The sequence below is a fragment of the Aquarana catesbeiana genome, linkage group LG12 (genome assembly GCF_042186555.1).
Source record: "Aquarana catesbeiana isolate 2022-GZ linkage group LG12, ASM4218655v1, whole genome shotgun sequence".
NCBI lineage: Eukaryota > Metazoa > Chordata > Amphibia > Anura > Ranidae > Aquarana > Aquarana catesbeiana.
The window spans coordinates 199,781,090-199,803,681 of NC_133335.1; positions in this window are offsets into that span (position 1 = coordinate 199,781,090).

The following is a 22,592-nucleotide window of genomic DNA, read 5'->3' on the forward strand; positions in this document are numbered from 1 at the left end:
TGCAAGCCGTTGCTTACAAAATAAATAAAGCTTGCAGGGAAAATGTAGTTGGCTTTTTAAATGCAATTATTGCTGCAGCAGCTTCTATACACAGTACAGGCGTGCCACTTTACATGGAGACTAAGGGGACCCCCCAGGGGAATTAAAAGGAATGGAAGAAGCCGTAGTTTGTAGGGAGAGCTGGGCAGAGCGCTTGGCAATAATTAAGCCTTCCTGCGGGGTGAGCAGAGTAGCCTGCCTTGGGGAGCCAAGCCAGGTTAACTGGGACCTTATATAGGAGCAAAATACTATTCAACCCCAATACTGTGGGCATTGGGTTTCCCAAGCATTTGTTAAATTGAGTTAAAAGAAGTATATGTCAAAAATGTTTTGGTTCAAGCAAGAAGTTCTAGTGCATGAAAATGTAAAGTAAGCCCTCATTCACAACGGTGCTACTTGTCATGCAGTCTGACAGATCCAAATCGCATGACAAGTCGCACCCCATTGCTGGCAAAAGAACCATTCAAATTGCTGCAAATCATGTCGCAGTGACTTTCAAAAAGGTTCCTGCACGACTTTTTTCCAGTTTCATTGTGACTTGCATAGACTTCTGCTAAATGAGGTCGCAACCTGCAATGAAATTGGAGGTGCAAATTGCACTGATCTGCAGCTTTGAAGTCGCACTGAAGTAGTGCAATTTCAAAGCAGCACTGGGGTGAACCATGGCTAATGATGAAATCATCTTACATTTGTTAGCTAAACATTCTTTGCTTTTGCTTACAATTACTGGTTTTACACTTCCTGGTTGATTGAGGCACTGGTGATGTAGCCAGGGCCTCACAGATGCATTCCAGGAAGTTCCTGTCATATGTTCCAGGAGGTAGACCCAGAGTTCTAGGCTGAGTTTTATGAAGTAAAAGGAGTTGAATTCATCTACCCTTAGTAAAAAATGGCCAATGTGAGAAGAATGGGGAGGAAAAGATAAAGAAGGTATTGCAAAGAATAAAAAGCCTGCAATTATGTATACAGTATCTGTTTGCCATTACTAAACATTTTAAAGATGCATTTTGTTGTAATTTTTATGATAAGGGGAAAGCTAATTGTTAAATAAATGTTTTTGTGCAAACAACTGTGTTGGTCTGGGTCTCTCCTTCTTCCTCAGAAGTCAGTGATTAAAGTGAATCTTCATTCATTCTAATGACTTGTCTCCTCTGCATCCCACCCACCCTCTGCTGCACATTTATCGGGATCTTTTTTAAATTTTTTTACTGTTTTTCTTATTTTATCTATTTTTAGCCTGCCCCCCATTCTCCTTCATTTGTCTAGGCGAATGACGTCAGTGTCCCTAGCACCTCCTGGGATATGTGACATGCATATCCTAGGAGGCACCAGGAGCCCCGCATGTCAACCCATTCACCAACGGAGGAGGTGTCATCGGTAGGCTGCGCCAGAACATGGATGAACCAGTGTAGCCTCCCGTTGACATCACAGATGAACATGGCGGCGCAGGGAAGAGGACCTCAGCAGGATATTACTGGATCCTCTGTGTGCGTGAGTATCTGAAGTGTGGCCAGTTCACCATCAGGTAGTCAGGGGAGCAAAAAAGGCTGGCCCCTTTTGCAGGTATAACTATGTAAAACATTAAAAATAAGTGTCTATACTGTTTGAAATGCAGTAATACACCATCTCACCCTGCACTGCACATGCGCAGTTGTTCTCTATTTTTAGGCACTGCCAAGTTTGTAGAGGCTGATCTGCAGATAGCCCAGATAGCTGCTTCTGTTTGATCTGCAACTGCCATGGTGCTGCACATGTTAACATCAGTTATGACACCAGCCATTTAATGGTTTGACAGTTTGGTTAAGGACACAAGCAAATGTGACAGTTAGCAATCCCGGCATTCCAGGAATTTACCTGTTTATTGAAACCAATAAATTGATGGGTTTAGTTCTGCTTTATGTATTACTGCTGTTCAGGGGCTCTAGGCTTGAGCAAAATGGTGGGTGGCCTCCAGCATGAAGAAACAGGAGCAATGCTGGAGGCAATTTACAGCACACACTAATTTTGGTACTATAATTTTTTAATGTGGAATATATGTTCCTTGCTAAAGAACATTATGTATTATCAAGTGGTTATGGGTAAAGTTCTGCTTTAAGCTCAAAGGGAAGCTTGAGACAAAATTTAAAGCACGATGGCGGGGTGGGAGCAGTTACTTTTTTTTTTGATAGGTATCCCCTCCCAGTACATTAATCCTTGCCTAGGAAAGAAATATGTTACCTCGGGCCACCCCTTTCCCCTATTCCAGTAGACTGAAGGACCACAGGTCTCACAGCCTTGTCTGATCTTGAGCATGCACAGTTTGGAGCTGGCTGTAAATCAGGAAGTCACTGGGGATCTGAAACCTGCCAAAGAATTGGTTACATGGAAGACATTGCTGGACTCCATGGACTGGTATGTACCTGTTTGTCAGCAGCTACAAGTCAAACATATGAAAAATATAAGCCGCACTCTGCTCTTCTTTCTGTGTTTAATCTGTCAAAAAAAGACTGGAAACATTGATGTCTCCACCTGAAACTAACCTTCCTTGACACGTATCACCACAGTGTGACTTATATTTTTCATACTTTTGACCGAGAGTGGAGACAGGCTGTGGTAGTCAGCACCTGGGTTGTCCATGTGGGATGAAAGGAGTAAGTCTGGAGCAGAGCCATGGGTTTGGGTATGTTCTTCCCAGCAGGTACAGTATTTGAAGCTGCTGACTTAAAATTTTAAGAATCTCCACTTTAAGCCTGGGTGTATGGATTAGTCATTGGGCTCTGTCTGAGAAAGCGATAGTTGGCTTGTCTACAAGGCACCACTGCTGAGCTGTATGGAGAGGGCCACGGTCTCTTCCTATGATGCTGATGGTGCAGTGTGGTCCTGTAGCAGTAGGCTGTAGTATTAGAGAGGCCTCTTGAAGGAAATGTCTCCCTGTGACAGCAATGGAGCTGTGAAGAAGTGAGTCCTCGGGTACGGCTTTTAGGTCTCTGACCCCCTGGAACTGGAAAAGTAAAGACGAGCACCCTGTGAGTTAAAGCGCAGGGTAGAAAAAGAATGGAGATGGGTGTTTAAAGCAAACCTGTCTTGCCATGAATGGGCAAAGCCTACGTTTGCTTTAAGCACAGCTCCAATAATTGGTAAACAGCAACGACTGTTCCCTGTTGGATTTCACTTGTTGCCTTGATGAGCTGCTTAAAAATGTATTACTAGATACAGAGAGACTTCATTAGCAGGCATAATGGAACAAACAAAGTGATTCATTTTTATTTTACAAAGTTTACTATTTTACTGACTTACCTAGGAATATCTTACTTTGCCTGTAAAGTTATATATTTTTAGGTTGACAAATCTCAAAAGGAAATATTTTAAATCATGAGTGGATTATCTCTCTATGCGTTTCAACCTTCCTTAATTTGTACTTCGCACACTTGAGAAGTTTTCGAAAGTGATTGCCATTATCATAGCAAATAAATAATTGGCTTGGTGGGTAGGGAGTACAGGGTGATATCTCTGAAAGTTATTAACTGCAAAGTGTGTGACTTTACTAAGAATGAACAACTGGGGCAACGTTTCTGCCACCAGATGGCGGTAAAGCTTCATTAACGAATGTTCCGCCACTGTAGCTATCAATTTATATTCTGCGGTAAGGTCACTGGGAGTCTGGGCTTCAGACGGAATACGTCTCTTCAGTACTAGATTCAATCTAGAGATCCATTGGTCATATGAAAGATTAATATTAGGACGGGACCATAGAGCAGTGGCATTCTCACTAATGTCTAAATAATTTTAAGACCACATTATTGAGACATGATGATGCAGTGGGCTTGATTTGTAAAAACTGCAGAAAAAGGAAAAACATAGTTGTTGCCTACAGCATACAGTCAGGTGCAGTGGGACCCAAATAATTTAAAAGGTGCTAGGATACGCAAGAACAAGTTAGCTATGTGTAGACACCTGTATTTTCCTTAATACCCTGTGTTCATGTTTATACCTATTGCAAGGGGGAGGAGTGGTCAGAATCTTTGCCTAATTTTTAGTGAATGGCACAGATGTTAAAACCTTTTCAGTAATCTTCCCCCTCACAGAGCAATCAACGAACGAGGGTCTGCTAAATCTACAGAGCTGAAATCTAAAAATGCATTCAACTTCTATTTGCTGCCCAACAAAAAAAATGAAATACAAAATCCCGTTACTAGGTGATAATCTTCACTTCTTGGAATTTTATATCATCCCTGTGTTGTACTATAGGCTGTTGTATAGTCAATGACATTAAAACAGACACTCAGAAGTCTATTTATTAAAAATCCATTGATAAAAAATTTGCATAGCCATTCGTCAAGTGAATTTGCATGTTACATTCATTCTGTGCTAGCAGGATGGCAGTAATTTAAAAGGATCAGGCAAGACAGCATCTTCTAGAAATGTTCTGGTTTGGGAACTGAATGATAAACAGTGCAAAAAATGCAGTGGTAATCCCAAGGTATCCACATTTGCAGTAAGGCACTTTTACAGTTTCATAACAAGGTAGTTCAAGTAAGCAGACTTACATGTGGAAGTATCCAACAGGTACCTCTCCCTATATAAGTAAATCCAACACTGCAGGGGTCCCGGAAGTAACCCAGCAGGTGCTATACTGTATATAGACGATCTAAATAAAGTGGCTGCCCAAATTTTGGGAGATTGGTGTCTACTTTGAGCTTATGCTGGATGCAGACATTGCCCCTCCTAATCTAACTGAGCCAGGGCCGTCTTTAATATTGATTGGACCCTGGGCAAAGATTTTCTTGGGCCCCCCCCCCCACCCCACAACCCTTGTCATCCTTTCTAAACTACTGCCATAGGGGTTATCTATAAGGATATACACGCCTCCTGCTTATATCTTTACCTGTTAAATGTCTCCCCTCTGTCTGTTATGAGACCCGAAAAACTGCAGATTCTGTGGGTGGGTCTGTTGTCTGGAGCTCGGTGGGTGGAGTCGTGATGTCAGTAGACTCCCCGCCCACCTCTACACTCCCCTTGTCAATATGCATTTTCTCCTGCGTATTTCTTACACTGAACTTCTGCTATGATCTCTAACATCCAGTGAAAAGACAGGAAAGTAACCACATGACTTCAGCATGCCAAATCATGCTGAGGTGTGGAACAACCAATCCTTGCAGAGCTGCTGAAGAAAGGAGTGGGGGTGGGAATTAAAAAATAATGCATGTCTCTTAGGCTAGTGCACGAGATGTAAATAACCTGTCACTCACAGCAAGGGGGAGGATTTGACAAAGTTTTTCTCTGTTTGTCAAGTTTTATATCACTGAACAATAAAAGAGGATTGTTCAGAGCTGGATTAACTCTTTGTGGCAAGACTGGGCTCAAATGATAGGGAATCTTATACTCTACACAATGACATAAAAAAAAAAATTTCGATTTTATATCCACTTTAGGTTCATTTTTTTCCTCATTAATGTACACACAGCACCCCATATTGACAGAAAAACACAGAATTGTTGACATTTTTGCAGATTTATTAAAAAAGAAAAACTGAAATATCACATGGTCGTAAGTATTCAGACCCTTTGCTCAGTATTTAGTAGAAGCACCCTTTTGATCTAATCCAGCCATGAGTCTTTTTGGAAAAGATGCAACAAGTTTTTCACACCTGGATTTGGGGATTTTCTGCCATTCCTCCTTGCAGATCCTCTCTAGTTCTGTCAGGTTGGATGGTAAACATTGGTGGACAGCCATTTTTAGGTCTCTCCAGAGATGCTCAATTGGGTTTAAGTCAGGGCTCTGGCTGGGCCATTCAAGAACAGTCACAGATTTGTTGTGAAGCCACTCCTTCATTATTTTAGCTGTGTGCTTAGGGTCATTGTCTTGTTGGAAGGTAAACCTTCGGCCCAGTCTGAGGTCCTGAGAACTATGGAGAAGGTTTTCGTCCAGGATATCCCTGTACTTGGCTGCATTCATCTTTCCCTCGATTGCAACCAGTCCTCCTGTCCCTGCAGCTGAAAAACACCCCCACAGCATGATGCTGCTACCACCATGCTTCACTGTTGGGACTGTATTGGACAGGTGATGAGCAGTGCCTGGTTTTCTCCACACATACTGCTTAGAATTAAGGCCAAAAAGTTCTATCTTGGTCTCATCAGGCCAAAGAATCTTATTTCTCACCATCTTTGAGTCCTTCAGGTGTTTTTTAGCAAACTCCATGCGGGCCATCTCCCGACTGCATCTCTGGAGCTCAGCCACAGTGATCTTTGGGTTCCTCTTTACCTCTCTCACCAAGGCTCTTCTCCCCCGATAGCTCAGTTTGGCCGGACGGCCAGCTCTAGGAAGGGTTCTGGTCATCCCAATCATCTTCCATTTAAGGATTATGGAGGCCACTGTGCTCTTGGGAACCTTAAGTGCAGCAGAAATTTTTTTGTAACCTCGGCCAGATCTGTGCCTTGCCAAAATTCTGTCTCTGAGCTCTTCAGGCAGTTCCTTTGACCTCATGATTCTCATTTGCTCTGACATGCACTGTGAGCTGTAAGGTCTTATATAGACAGGTGTATGGCTTTCCTAATCAAGTCCAATCAGTAAATTCAAACACAGCTGGACTCAAATGAAGGTGTAGAACCATCTCAAGGATGATCAGAAGAAATGGACAGCACCTGAGTTAAATATATGAGTGTCACAGCAAAGGGTCTGAATATTTAGGACCATGTGATATTTCAGTTTTACTTTTTTAATAAATCTGTAAAAATGTCAACAATTCTGTGTTTTTCTGTCAATATGGGGTGCTGTGTGTACATTAATGAGGAAAAAAATGAATTTAAATGATTTTAGCAAATGGCTGAAATATAACAAAGAGTGAAAAAATTAAGGGGGTCTGAATACTTTCTGTCCTCACTGTAGATAGGCATGAAACTTTGCTGCCCTGTACAGAGATTTTGGGCTAGCAGGGATCCATGCTGTAAATGGTGCCTGACATGTTTTGGACGGTGATTTCCTTCCTCAGAGGCTTAGTCTCACTTAGAACAATCGTATTGTGTTGTTTGTTTTTCTACAATATGAATATGATAGAAATTAGTACAAAAAAGTAATAATATAAATCAAAATAGAGTTACGCTTTCAACATTAGTCAGCATGCTAAAGCATAGTTCCTAAGAATAAGACAGTGGGTTAAAGTACTTACACAAGCAGGTCGGCCAATACTAGACACATGGGGAGATGGAAATTCGTCTGTACTTCTCCTGGGCCCACAGGCAGCCAAAGACGGCTCCAAGATGCTAAAAGGGGCAGAGAGGCCAGCCTCAGCAGCACAGCATAGGAGGCAGGGAAATGGGGCCCACTGCAAGAACACCCAGCTAGTGGAGGTAGGAACCGACCACCGCCGACCGGCCACTGTTGGATATATGCAACCGTTTGGCTGATATATGGGTCCATAAATTTAAACCGAAAACAAACGCCAAGGTAGTATAAGTGCAATGCTTAGCACTAAGCAGTATCTGAAAATGTAAAATGAATTGGCTAGTGTGGCCAAAGGGTAAATAGATCAATTAATGTCCAATGTAGAGACAGACCGATCTATAGTCCTAATAATGTGAAAATAAATGCTGGTAACATACCTTGAAGCTGTTTTTGTCTGTGGGAAAGTAAATCCTGCAGCATGGCACAATCATAATGACCGTCCAAGCTGAAGGAGTAGGTTATATAGAGACAGGTAGATACAGCTGACATTGATTGCTGATAAGCAACCAGAGTCAGCTGGGGCCGGTATAAACACACGCCGTGCCATGGAGTAGGCGCAGCTGTGTTTTATGGTGTTCTTGTGCACTAGGTTCTCTTCTATTCATTACAATAAAGGCTTTTATCGGAGTGCGGCTGTCCAGAATCAATTTCTTCTATATGTCTTCGTACTGTGGGTTTGGTCCCAGTGCTCTTGGAGAACTTACCACTACGGAGAGAGCCAGAACACCGACCCCCTTGCTACTGGAGGACCTGTCACCTATGCCAGGTACCACGCTTATTGACCACACTAGTGACAGTCCATGATTACCTGTGGCAACTCTTCCCACACCATGTAAGAACAGGAGCCAATCCCCAAGCCCCTTTGGCACAGGACCTGGAGGATAATGGTAATTACTGTAGTATTGTAAACTACTACAGTGATTGTCAGCTTCCACAGTGGTCCCAATACAAGACATACGTTGGTCCAAGCTGGACCAGTGTAAGCACGTAATTAAGAACATACCTATGACAGACTGCATGGCACCCTGCCTGGGTGCCTCTGCCAAGATACAGTTTCCTTCACTCTGTAGCACAGGAACAAGGTGTTAGAGCTCAGAATTGCACCCAAGAACTAGACAACACTGGCTTAGGTGCACAGGAACTCTCTCTATTGAAAATTCACACGGAATTTAGACCTCACAAAATCAGATAAGAGCATGATCACATTATCCTAAACAATGCACACTTTAAATAGTAATATAATCAGTACATCTAATAGTGCATCTAATGAACAGCTAGCAGCTAACAGTAACCTATTTAAACAGTGATCTAATTAACAGTAAGCTAATCAACAGCCAGGCACCCAGACAGCTTTGATTAGTCAGGGAGTGTCCACCCCAGACTATCTGGCAACAGTTCATCATTCAAGAAGACCCAGGGCTGTCCAAATCTGATTACCAGCTTTCTTTTCACATCTATCTCCTCACTAAGTTTCTAGTTGTCAGAGACCATCATAGCTTCCTTGACTGTTAAATGTGGTAATAACATGCCATCTTGCATTATATAACAGGACATCTTCCTGAATGCTCGTAGCTCCCTCAGATGCCAGGGCCCATAGTCAGTAGGCAAGAGTCTACCCTGCAGTCCCCTCCAAAAGCCCCTGACCCAGTTGTGTCCATAATAATACCTGGATCTCTGCTTTAAGCTTAATTGTTAACCCAAACCCTATTCTTAACCTAACTCTAGATTATAAATGAATTTCAAATTCATAATTATGTTGTCACTGTCAAAGGTATCGAGATCTACACCATAAACAGACTCTGATGCTGGAGTCAGATAATTCACACCAGAAGGAAATATTGGGAGAGATTAAAAGCTATCTATCTATCTATCTATCTATCTATCTATCTATCTATCTATCTATCTATCTATCTATCTATCTATCTATCTATCTATCTATCTATCTATCTATCTATCTATCTATCTATCTATCCATCCTATTCAACCAAAATATAAGCATATTAAATGTCGCTCCAATGGATGGAACTTTGCCTGGCCCAAGGTCAGCCCCGGGATATGAAGGTCAGCGCACAGGCTGTGATTGGTAAACAGGATGCTTGTCACATATCTCTATCCCAGACAGACATTTATCAGCACATTTAGTTCTGACACCAGGACACTGCATCCAATCCACACATCATCTTTTTCACTCTCTTGGCTTCTCTCTTCATCTCCAGGTATCTATCTATCACTGTCACTCTTTCAGGTCCTTTCGCACCCTTGTCTCTTCTTTTTGTCCTGTTTATATGTTTGCTTCTCTTGCTCCCTTCTACCTTTGCCCTCCTGTTGATTTCCCCTGTCATTGTGTATATCTCAGCTCCCTGTTTCACCGGTCCATGCACTGACCTTGGCTCCTATGAAATTTATCACAGTTTTTTCTTCAGTAGATGTTTTAGTGCCGCGTTTTTCTACGTTGTAAGAAATGTGTGACACATTCATGCTGCTAAAGGGCTGTTCTACATTACCTACCTCTAATTTATACTATCTGGCCTTCAAACTTCTAAATTTTAAAAAGAAAGAGGTTTAGATTCTTGCAGAATTCTGTCTTTTATCTCTATCATAACTAAACCCTTCATGTTTTGTTGGTTTCTTCTACCAGTAGTAAAGAGTGAGAGAGTAAAGAGCAACTAACTGCAAAACGAACAAAAACACATATATTTGTTATTGGTCTGTGATCTCTCACAGTACAGTAATTTATCAATGGAACTGATTTAATAGCATTAGTTCATCTCAAACTGCCAAAAGAAAGGGCATTGGAAACATCTGGAAAATGCAACCAATAACAGTTTAACCACTTCAGCCCAGGACAGATTTACCCCCTTCCTGACCAGAGCACTTTTTGCGATACGCACTGTGTCGCGTTAACTGACAATTGGACGGTCGTGCGATGTTGCACCCAAACAAAATTGACGTCCTTTTTTTTCCTACAAATAGAGCTTTCTTTTGGTGGTATTTGATCACCTCTGCGCCGCTTACCGACGGATCCAGTAAGCGACAGAGGGCACCGGAGCACAGCGGGAGGGGGGGCCCTCTCCCGCCACCGATAAAAGTGATCTTGTGGCAAATCCGCCAAAGAGACCACCTTATCGGACAGTGGACCGCCGGCCGAAGAGGAGGATACCAGGGTTATGGCAGCTAGCTGCTGCCATAACAACAATATTCCTCTTCAAATTAAGGACGTATATCGGTGCGCGGCGGTCCGTAAGTGGTTGAACTCTCCTTGTTCAAAATTACACTCCAGCGGTAATCATCACATATATGTCATCCCATGCAGACAAAAGGAGATAAACCTCATTGCGGAGTACATCATGACAGCATTTATTCCGTTAAAAACTATTTAAATTGCACTCACGTGGCTGACAAACAAAAAACGTGCCTTGTCTGTGTATATACAGCCTCTCCCCACCAGAAAGATGGCCGTCGTGTCCCAGCTTGCAGTAGTGTCACATCGCCGACTCCGCCCAATCAAAAGGGTTAACTGAGTGCCTAATCAATGTTTTAGTACAGTGTGGGAGGTGGTTTTACTAGGGGAAGGCTTGGATCCTAGTCCCTGCTTTGCAGAGACACAGGATCCATGCCTTCCCTCTTTTCAGAATGACGATCTGCCTTGTTTACACCATTCTGCCTCTCTGCTAGATCATCACCCCCCCACCCCACCCGAAAGAGCCGGGTCACGTATATATATACACATGGTCTGGCACGCAGGTGCCGCACTGTATCAGTAAAACTGCTATGGGGCGGACCTGAAGTGGTTAAAGCTGTTTTGTTTTGTTTTTTTAATAACAAACATGTTATACTTACCTGCTCTGTTCAGTTGTTTTGCACAGAGTAGCTCAGATCCTCTTCTTTTCGTGTCCCCCGCTGGTGCTCCTGGCTTCTCCCCCTGGGAGCACCGCTGTGTGCTCACTCCTGAGCTGCTGCTCTATGCATCCATAAGACTCATAGATACTCAATCGGCTCCCGCTGATGTGTCAGCCAATGTGGAGGGAGAATTTCGGCACAACATCGTTGGATCGGAGGGAGCTCAGGTAAAGATGGGGGGGGGGGGGGGCTGCACACAGGTTTTTTTTAATTTTCAGCCTTTAGAACCACTTTAAATGAATCCTGACAATATTGAAAACCTGAGAGAAGTTCCAAAACTACTCTGTTCTGTATATAATAAAAGAATGAGCTAGAATTGAGACTCAACTAGACCCTTTTGCTTCCACAATGCTGTAGAGAAGGACTTTTGCTATCTGTGAGGACACTGTTATCTCACTGCTGAGTCAGATTATTGCTCTCCAATCAGTAGGGAGCATGAGCTTTTCTGATTGTAGTGCTGACACTTGGCAGGGGGAGTGTCAGACCTCTGCAGAGAGACCACTGCTTTCATACAGAGAGTAGAGTCCTTGTCTACAGCTCACAGCAGGGGACAAGTTATCCTACTTAGCTTGTGGCTGCTTGACTAGGGTATGAATTATGGCTTGTCTTGCCATGTAGCTATAAACAAAACCCCCTACCCACCCAACATAATACCCATACATGTTGGAGTCAATGGCCACAGCAGCCTTTTATTACCAAACAAGTAACTGATAAATAACATAATTAACATATATAACATAAATAACATCAACCCCCAGTGTATAAAAGAATGGAGCCACAAGGTCCTATAGGGCATCAAAAAACCAAAGTCAGTACCTGCGTGTCACTTAAGCCTCATACACACGATCGGATTTTCCGCAGACAAAACCTCTGACTTTTGTCTGAAGGGCGTTGGCCCCAAACTTGTCTTGCATACAAACAGCAAGGAATTGTCAGCCAACAAACTTGAATATAGTGACGTACTACGTGTTTTTTCAGCTTTTTAGCGTCACCCTTTGGGCTCCTTCTGCTAATTTCGTGTTAGTAGAAGTTTGGTGAGTGTTGATTCGCGCTGTTCATTTCGCGCTTTTCATTTCATGCTTTTCAGTTCGTTTCTGAGCGGCTGTTCGTCAACCAGACACATTGCGGAATCGGAGGAGATAACGTGTCATTTATTATTGGCCTTGGAGTTATTGCTTTGACCTAGTCCAGTCTGGAGGAGTTCTTGGACCAAAAATTGGTTGCTTTATTAATCGTGACTAATTATGTCATATGCCTTTGCTGCGGGAGCTCCAGGAGAATAATCCGGTTGATTTTCGGAATTATCTCCGGATGACGGACCCCTGCTTTCACCAACTCTTGGCATTGTTGACCCCCTATATTAGGAAGCAGGAGACATGCATGAGGCTTTTATTTTATTTTTTGGTTGAATAATAATTATTTGATTTGGTAAATTTTCTATATTTTTGGATGCATAGAATACACTTTTTGGTTAAGTTCTATTGGCAGATAGCATGTCTAATTTTATTTGTTTTCTTTTTTTAATGCACAATAAAAAAATTGTGTAGAATAATACTTGGCTATGTGTTTTACTTCAAATGACAGTTTGGGAGTAGGCAGTTACATTTTAAAAAATACAATGTAAAATTAACAAGGGACACCAACATAGTTGTATCTTTGATCTTAAAAACTACAGGATAATGGTGTTGTGGTAACTTGCACCAAAAAAATAAAAATAAATAAATAACAAGCATAATAATATTATTCTTGATATCACTAGAAAAAAAAATCGTATGCAATAACTCCATCAGTATCACCAGCAAAGCAGCTTCATTATTATCCCATTAAAGAAGAAGAGAATTGTGCGCTGCATTTCGAGATTTCATAATTTGCCGCGTCACGAATGTTAATTCTCCATTACGAACGCTAATTTACAAGACCCACTGCTTCTGGCTCATCCTTGCTTCCGAGCATGCGTGTTTGTACTTTGGACTTTTGTCAGACGGACTTGTGTACACACGCTCGGAAAATCCGACAACAGACATTTGTACGCGGAAAATTTTAAAGCCTGCCATCCAATATTTGTCAAATCCTACAACAATTGTCCGATGGAGCGTACAAAGGGTCGGATTTTCCGCCAACAGCCTGTCATCAAACATTTCCCGTCAGAAAATTCGATCGTGTGTACGAGGCTTAGCTCAGGCTAAGGCCTCCAGCCTCAAAAAACACTGACTCGTAGACAACACGCAGATACACATTAAAACACAGGGAGCCGTACTTCAGATGGGCCCCTGCGCCTTACCTTTTTTGTGGCCATATCACCTAAAAGAGACCTTGCACCCCGCCACACCCTACCTCCCAACCCCAACACCCAAAACCGAAACACCCCTAAAATTAGGGTGGTAGGGTCAGAAGCTTTCTCTCTCTTGCTGACCTCCAACTGAAGCCCACCGCACTTCTGCGGCAAGAAACCCCCCCTGCAGTCCTGCCCCTCCCTGGCCTAGACCAATAAGCACCACTCTTTCTCCTGCACTTCTAACTTGGCCCAACTTTTAACCATACCAAGCCCCTTTAACCCCTGTCATGCCGGCCCTACGTCCATTGCTTTCCTCTCTTTTGCTCCGGGCCTCCCTTTCTAAAGGCAATGAACTAACACTGTAAAGATATTTTATGTTTTGATGCACCTGGGATGTATTTAGCTGATTTAACCACTTCCCACCCGGCCTATAGCAGAATGACGGCCGGGCGGTGGTTCAGTTATCCTGACTGGGCATCAAATGACGTCCAGCAGGATAACAGCCGCCGCGCGCCCGTGGGGGCAAGCATCGCGCCGATCAGTGGTGTGGTGTGTCAGTCTGATGTAAAAAGGAAGAGCCGTTTATTGGCTTTTCCTCACTCGCGTCTGATAGATGCCGGTCGGCGGCTCTCCTGACATGGGGGCTCTGCGCTGATTGTTTATCAGCACAGCCTCCCTGCGGATGCCCACACTGGACCACCAGGGACGCCACCAGGACCACCAGGGATGCCCACAACAGATGGATGACAAGGGATGCCACCCTAGACCACCAGGGATGCCAGTAAATGCCCAAATGATGCCAATCAGTGCCCACACATCTTGACAGTCAGTGCCAGTCAGTCAGTGCCTGCCAGATGTCTCCTCATCAGTTATGCGCAGCAGCACCATCTATCAGTGTCCATCAGGGCCACCTATCAGTGCCCATCAGTGCCCACCTATCAGTGCCAATCAGTGCCCACCCGTGCCACCTATCAGTGCCACCCATAAGTACCCATCAGTGCTGCCTATCAGTGCTGCATACCAGTGCCACCTATCAGTGCCCATCAGTGCCGCCTATCAGTGCCCATCAGTGTCACCTATCAGTGCCCATCATCAGTGCCACCTCATCAGTGCCAACTCTTTGGTGCCACCTCATCAGTGCCCATCAGTGCCACCTTATTAGTGCCTATTAGTGCAGCCTCATCAGTGCCCGTCAGTGAAGGAGAAAACGTATTTATTTACAAAATTTTATAACAGAAACAAAGAAAACCTTTTTTTTTTTCAAATTTTTTGGTCTTTTTTTATTTGTTGTGCGAAAAATAAAAACGCCAGCAGTGATCAAATACCACCAAAAGAAAGCTCTATTTGTGGGAACAAAATGCTAAAAAATTTGTTTGGGTACAGTGTAGCATGACCGCGCAATTGTTATTCAAAGTGCGACAGCGCTGAAAGCTAAAATTTGGCTTGGGCAGGAAGGGACAAAAGTGCCTGGTACTGAAGTGGTTAAACTGAAAATTTAGTAGGGCTATTGAGCTGTTTGACTATTTACAACATTAGAAAGGCCACAAAACAAATAAAATATACTTCCCAAATGCTCAGTTCATTAGTCTTTACTGAGTCCCTGTTATACAGTTGCAGTGACACCTTAGTCATGGCACCGTCTGGCTATGTAAGGGGAGAAAAGACCAGTAATTGCTTTTCATTTAGCAGCCTAGTAACACTTCTTCTTTTCTGCAGGGTTTATAAACAAGCCACGCTATAGTAATACTGTACTCTTCTATGCCAAGAGCATGTAAATCAAGTTTATTAAAATGACACCTATAAACAAAGACTCATTTTATTTTAGTGTTCCATGTATTTATAGTAAATGTATTTGTGATTCTGCATGCACACAAGATTTATTGATATATATATTTTTTTTTACAAATCACCTTGAGCGGGGATCACCACGGTCATCTGCTGCACAGAGTTTAAAGAAATTGTGTCTCGAAGCAAAATGACAGTGTGACAAGCACCAGATGGAAGCTGCTGGAACGGTTTTAAATTTTAAAGTGTCCTTTATAATTGTAGCATCACCCCTGCAGGGGCCGCTTTTCTTTAAAATTACAAACATGTTATACATACCTGCTCTGTGTAATGGTTTTGCACAGAGTAGCCTGGGTCCTGCTCTCTTAAGGTCCCACGCCGACGCTCCTGGCTCCTCCCTCCTGCCGGGTGCCCCCACAGCAAGCAGCTTGCTGTGGGGGCACCCAAGCAGGCGCCTTACCCCCTCTGTCTCCTGATTGGCTCACTGGATGTGATTGACAGCAGCGGGAGCCAATGGCTCCCACTGCTGCCAAAAGCCAATCAGCAGTGCGAGGCCCCTTTTTTTTTTACTTATACCTACAGGTAAGCCTATAACAAAACTTACATGTAAGTACAGTGAATACCTCTACTTTAGGAGATATTCACACTGGATTCAGCCAGTGCATGCTGGTGCATGCGTTCTGCAGGTTTGGCGTATCACCCGCGATTGCCCGTTAACCGGGCCGGACCGTGGATCTCTGTGTGTAAACACAGAGATCCATGTCCTGTCAGCTCTGAGGAGAGCGATCTGTGTTCCCAGAACGGAGGAACACTGATCGGTCTCCTCCCCTTGTGCGTCCCCTCCCCCTTACAGTTAGAAGCATTCCCTAGGAAACACATTTAACCCCTCCCCGCCCCCTAGTGGTTAACCCCTTCACTGCCTGTCACATTTACACAGTAATCAATGCAATTTTATAGCATTGATCGCTGTATAAATGTGAACGGTCCCAAAAATGTGTCAAAAGTGTCCGATGTGTCCGCCATAATGTCGCAGTCACGAAAAAAAAATTGCGATCGCCGCTATTACTAGTAAAAAAAAATAAATAAATATATTTTTTTTAAAAATGCCATAAATCTATCCCGTATTTTATAGACGCTATAACTTTTGCGCAAACCAATCAATATACGCTTATTGCGATTTTTTTTACCAAAAATATGTAGAAGAATACATATTGGCCGAAACTGAGGAAAAAATTTGTTTTTTTTTTAAAAAATTGGGATATTTATTATAGCAAAAAGTAAAAAATATTGTATTTTTTTCAAAATTGTCGCTCTTCTTTTGTTTATAGCGCAAAAAATAAAAACCGCAGAGGTGATCAAATACCACCAAAAGAAAGCTCTATTTGTGGGGGAAAAAAGCACATCAATTTTGTTTGGGTACAACATCGCACGACTGCGCAATTGTCGTTTAAAGTGCGACAGCGCTGAAAACTAAAAATTGGTCTGGGAAGGAAGGGGGTGAAAATGACCGGTTAAAAAGGCATCTCATTACCAATGTGTCACACAAGAAACATCTCATGGTGGCTAAAAGCAAAGAGCTCTCTCAAGAACTTTGCAACCTTATTGTTGCAAAACATGCTGATTTCATTGGTCACTGTTGGGGCCATAATCCAGAAGTGGAAATTACATAATTTCACCATAAACTGGCCATGACCAGGTGCCCCTTGCCATATTTCTGATAGAGGAGTAAAAAGAATTATCAGAAGAGTTGTCCAAGACAGTTGTTTTAAAGAAAACAATAAGTAATGCACTCAACCACCATGGCCTGTATGCACGCTCACTATGCAAGACTCCATTGCTGAAGAAAAAGCACGTTGAAGCTTGTTTAAAATTTGCTGCACAACATTTAGACAAGCCTGTGAAATACTGGGAGAATACAGTCTGGTCAGGTGAAACCAAAATTGAACTCTTTGGAAGCCATAATACACACCATGTTTGGAGGTCAAATGGCACTGCACATCACCCCCAAACACCCCCATACCAACAGTGAGCTTTGGAGGTGGGAACATCATGGTGTCGGGCTGTTTTTCAGCATACGGTACTGACAAACTTCATGTTATTGAAGGAAGGATGAATGGAAAAATGTACCAAGACATTCTTGATAAAAATCTAATCTAATCTTGATAAATATCATCTACTAGGACGACCAGGTCCTTTTCCATCCTTGATTCCACCAGAGGTACCCCCCCAGTGAGTAGATTGCATTCATATTTTTGCCACCCAGATGCATTCTTTAAAATTTTTCCACATTAAGCCTTATTTGCCATGTAGTTGCCCACCCCATTCATTTATTCAGATCTTCTTGCAAGGTTTCCACATCTTGTGGAGAAGTTATTGCCCTGCTTAGCTTAGTATCGTCTGCAAATACAGAGATTGAACTGTTTACCCCATCCTCCAGGTCGATTATGAACAAATTAAATAGGATTGGTCCCAGCACAGAACCCTGGGGGACCCCACTACCCACCCCTGACCATTCCGAGTACTCCCCATTTATTACCACCCTCTGAACTCGCCCTTGTAGCCAGTTTTCGGTAAACGTTTATGGCGAACTGTGTCAAATGCTTTTGCAAACTCCAGATACACCATGTCTACGGGCCTTCCTTTATCTAGATGGCAGCTCACCTCCTCATAGAATGTTAATAGATTGGTTTGGCCAGAATGATTCTTCATAAATCCATGCTGGTTACTGCTAATGATACCGTTTTCATTACTAAAATCCTGTATATAGTCCCTTATCATCCCCTCCAAGAGCTTACATACTATTGATGTTAGGCTAACTGGTCTGTAATTCCCAGGGATGCATTTTGGCACTTTTTTAAATATTGGGGCTTTATTGGCTTTTCTCCAATCAGCTGGTACCATTCCAGTCAGTAGACTGTCAGTAAAAATTAGGAACAATAGTCTGGCCACCTAAGGACCCTCGGGTGCAAGCGATCTGGTCCTGGTGATTTATTAATGTTAAGTTTCCTAAGTCTATTTCTAATTCTGTCCTCTGTTAGCAATGAGGGTGCTTCCTGTGATGTGTCATGAGGATAAACACTGTAGTTTTGGTTACTGAAGCCCCCTGATTGCCTTGTGAAGACTGAGGAGAAGAATAAATTCAATACCTTCGCCATCACCCCATCCTTTGTAACCATATTTCCGTCCTCGTTCTTTATGGGGCGAATATGGTCTGTCCTCCCTTTTTTACTGTTTATATACTTAAAGAATTTCTTGAGATTTTTTTGCTCTCCTCCGCTATGTGTCTTTCATGTTCTATCTTAGTCGCCCTATTTGCACCCTTACATTTCTTGTTGCATTCTTTGTAAAGTCTGAATGCTGATGATGATCTCTTAGCCTTGTATTTTTTCAAGGACTTCTCCTTTGCTTTTATATGCATTTTCACATTGGAGTTAAGCCATCCAGGAGTTTTGTTCGCTGTTTTAAATTTATTTCCCAATGGGATGCACTGGCTAATGCCCTTATTTAATATGCTCTTAAAGCAAATCCATCTCTCCTCCGTGTTCTTTGTTTCTAAGATTTTATCCCAATTTATATCTTCCAGCAAGGTTCGTAGTTTAGGGAAGTTGGCTCTTTTGCAATTCAGTGTCTTTGTGTTCCCCTTGTTTTTCCTTTTTGTGTGATTTATACTGAAGCCAATTGACCTGTGATCGCTGTTACCTAAATTCCCCCTTATTTCCACATCCATGGTCAGATCTGTATTGTTGATAATCGGTAGGTCTAGTAACGCTTTGTTTCTAGTTGGTGCGTCTACCATCTGTCCCATGAAATTGTCCTGCAAGACATTTAGTACTAGAACTGGCGAGCCTTAGACGAATGCACGGTTCCTTCCGCCCAGTCTATGTCTGGATAATTAAAATCCCCCATTATGATAACACTTGCCATCCTTGCTGCTAATCCTAATTGTGATAGGTCTTTCACCCCTCCTCCCTCAGGTTAGGGGGCCTATAGCATACTCCCAGTATTATTTTCCCCTTAGTGTCATCCCTTTGGAGCTCTACCCATGGCTTCCACCTCCTCCCTAGCTCCTTTAGTGATATCATCTCTCGCATTCACTTGTACATTATTCTTGATATACAGGCATACCACTCCCCTTTTTTACCCTCTTTATTCCTGCGATAACGGGAATACACTTGAATGGTTTCCAGCCAATCATGAGAGCTGTTGAACCAAGTCTCTGAAATTCCCACAAAATCGAAATCCTCCTCGTACAACAGTATCACTTGTTCTCCCATCTTGTCCGCCAGGCTCCTGGCATTGGTGAACATGCCACGTAGTTTAGACTGGTCAAATACTGTCCTCTTATTGGGTGTCCTGAGATTGCAAATAGGACTTGTTACTATACTTACCTCGGGTTTATGTGCTTTAGTCAACCTACCACTAATGCCCCCAATACTACCCTATGGAATATGTTCCGTGCTGACTTTCTCTACCTCTGGACTCCCCCCCCCCCGTTGAGTAGTTTAAAAGCCCCTCTAACTTTTCAGCCATTCTCACTCCCACCAGATCTGCACCCTCCTTATTTAGGTGCAGTCCGTCCCTTCTATAGCAATTGTCATCAACCCTGTCCTCAGGGCCCACTAACAGGCCAGGTTTTCAAGATAACTGAAATACATCACAGGTGATATCATTTGCTACTCGGTGATTGCAGTATTCTAGTCTGCATATCCCCAAGGTAATACATGAAACCTGGCCTGTTAGTGGGCCCCCGTGGACAGGGTTGATGACCACTGTTCTATAGAACTGGTGACGGGCTGAGAAGTCTGCCCAGTTCTCCAGGAACCCAAAACCCTCTTTACTACACCAGCTCCTCAGCCACTTGTTTACTTCCCTAATCTCCCTCTGCCTTTCTGATGTGGCTTGAGGTACCGGTAGTATTTCTGAAAATACTACCTTGGGGGTTCTTTTCCTCACTTTAGCTCCTAAGTTCCTAAAATCATTCTTTATGACACTCCATCTGCCTCTGACTTTGTCATTGGTGCCAACGTGCACCATGACAGCTGGGTCTTCCCCAGCCCCTCCCATTAATCTGTCCACAAGATCCGTGATGTGCTGAACCCGAGCGCCTGGTGGACAGCATACAGTTCGGCGCTTCAGGTCTTTGTCACAGATTGCCCTCTCTGTCCCCCTAAGAATTGAGTCCCCTACCACCAGAATCTGTGTTTCCTTTCCCTTCACTTCCTCCCCCCCCACTCTCACTGGAGGAGTTCTTCCCCCGGCCGCTAGGGGCATCCCTCAGCTCCAGCAGTGCCAGTCCTTAACTGGTTTCACCAATGTCACTCAATGGACCGTACTTATTGGGATGTTCCAGCCCAGGATCGGCCCCCCTGGCACTTTCCCCTCTAACCTTCCTAACTGTCACCCATCCACTTTTTCTAGTGCCTGCACCTCTTTGTCTCCACCCGCCTCTGTGTTGGCCCCTGCTGGCACCTGCCGGGTATGTTCCCGACTCTCCTTTAGTATGGAGGGTCTTCTCAGTGCTGACAGTTGCTTCCCTAGATTCAGAACCTGGTCTTCCAGGGAAACAATGTGCTTACATTTTGCACAGCAGTATTCGCCCTCGATCAGATGATCAAGGAACGCATACATGCCGCAAGATGTACACCGAGTCTCATCCACCAGACATCGTACCTACTAATTTAATGGGGATTGGAAATTATACCCTGTCCAAATTAATTAACAACTAGCTTCCTGACACTAATATTCAACAATACACAGGTACTCAACAATACAATACACAGGTACTCACGGCCCACTTGCAGCCCACATGCACTTGCAACGGATGAAGATGAAACGAGGGTGGACATTTTAGCAAGACAATGATCCCAAACACAAAGCCAAGAAAACTCTCAAAAATAAAGCAGCTAGAATGGCCCAGTCAATCACCTGACTTGAATCCAATAGAAAATCTATGGAAAGAACTAAAGATCAGAGTTCATAGAAGAGGCCCACGGAACCTTCAAATTTGAAGACCATACAGGAGGTGTCTTGAAGCTGTCAATACCAACAAAGGATTTTGTACCAAGTATTAAATACATTTCACTTAGCGCGTTTAATACTTTCCCCCTTAGTCATTTCATTTTATTACACATAACTTAATTTCTGAAGTTATTTGTTTTGGTTTCTTTGTATGTATGGATTGCATGGGTTGTTACCGATATGTGGTGCAATTTTCATGTCAATAGCACCTTTAGAAATATATTTACCTAGAAAAATGGTGACGTGTTCAATACTTATTTTACCCGCTGAACAGTATATTTCATCTGTGTCTTTAGCGGTTTGTCTGGAATTCAGCTTTAAGCACCTGTCTACCAGAGCCGTTTACGAACGCTGGCTAATAGCAAGGGCTTTTAAACACAGTCCTGGTGGCTGTAGCTTTCTGGCGATTTAGCCACCCACTCATTTTCAGACCCTCTTGAAAGTACCAACCCCTCTGTCTGACTACTTTTGCCATTTATCCACAGCTCCACTGTCTGTCCTGTGCACCTGGAACCAGCGTGGTGGACATTGGCTGGCAGAGCAGAGGGGGATCAGCGTACATTCATTCATTGTTAACCCCTTCGATGGATGAAAATGACAGCAATGAGCACGTTGTCACTTCTAGGTTCAAAGCTGTCATTCTCAGGCACCAGTGGCTAGGAATGAAGCTGATAAGGCATGATCTCTGCTTGATCGGCTTTAGTGGGGCCCATAGGTGACATTAGGTTTCACCGTATCACACCTGCTTGGTGCGCTATTGTGTGTTGTAGTAACCATGTGCTAGCACCATGTGTGCAATGTGATGGTGAAAATGGGCTCTGAAACTCCCCAAAGGGGCACAGAAGTAAAAAAAAAAAACAGAGGTTCTAGCCTTTCCTCATGCTCCTAAAAATTAAGTTTTTTGCTGTTAAAAATTTTATAAATTCTGTATATAGCCCTACAGAACAAACAGCACACAGTCCATGGGGGATTTGCTGCTTAACTGCAAACAGGAAACTTTATTCAGGGAAAAGACATAGAGCATGCCATAGCTACAAAGTTAGAAACACTGCCATCTACTGGTTGAAGAATATATCTCTACTAAATACTGTTGTACAGTAGTTATTGCACAAAACACAATTCTGGATTCATACAAAAGACTTCCTCTTACTGTCCTAGTGACACAATAGGAAGCGAGGTAAAATTCCTCAATAGGGCATAGCAAAAAGCAAAAAGAAAAAATGACAGCATCTAACATTTTTCTTTTTCTCTCAGAAGAAAAATAATATTTTGGCTGCAGATGCACATGAACTTCTTTTAGCCCAAAATCGTAAGCTGGTTGTAGTACAAAACATAAAGGGTATTATTTACTCTCTGTCTGTCCTCTCTTTTACTT